The sequence below is a fragment of the Marmota marmota genome, unplaced genomic scaffold, assembly GCF_001458135.2.
Source record: "Marmota marmota marmota unplaced genomic scaffold, marMar, whole genome shotgun sequence".
Lineage (NCBI taxonomy): Eukaryota > Metazoa > Chordata > Mammalia > Rodentia > Sciuridae > Marmota > Marmota marmota.
The window spans coordinates 58,326,786-58,327,173 of NW_026000026.1; positions in this window are offsets into that span (position 1 = coordinate 58,326,786).

Genomic DNA, 388 nt, shown 5'->3' on the forward strand with positions numbered 1-388 from the left:
CAGCTGCATTGTGTACTTTCGCTTTTACTTTCGCTTTTGTTTTCTGTGTTTCTCTTGTTGTGTCATTCTGTTTTTGTTTTCTGTGCCTCTTTTGTTGTTGTGTCATGGGTGCCGCATCTTCCAGTCCGCTTCTTCTGGCCCTAGATGGCCTGTTACGTTCCAAGGGTCTGGAGGTGAAACATAGTACTTTACAGAGATTTTTACAAAAGGTAGATATCGCTGCACCGTGGTTTGCATTTTCGGGCAGCCTTACTGTACCTAGTTGGGATAAATTGGGCAAAGATCTTGACTTTGCTTCTGAGCAGGGCATATTAGAGGGTGGGGTGATACCCCTTTGGAAAATGGTCCGTAGTTGCCTTACAGATGGCAGATGTCAGGAAGCACTTAC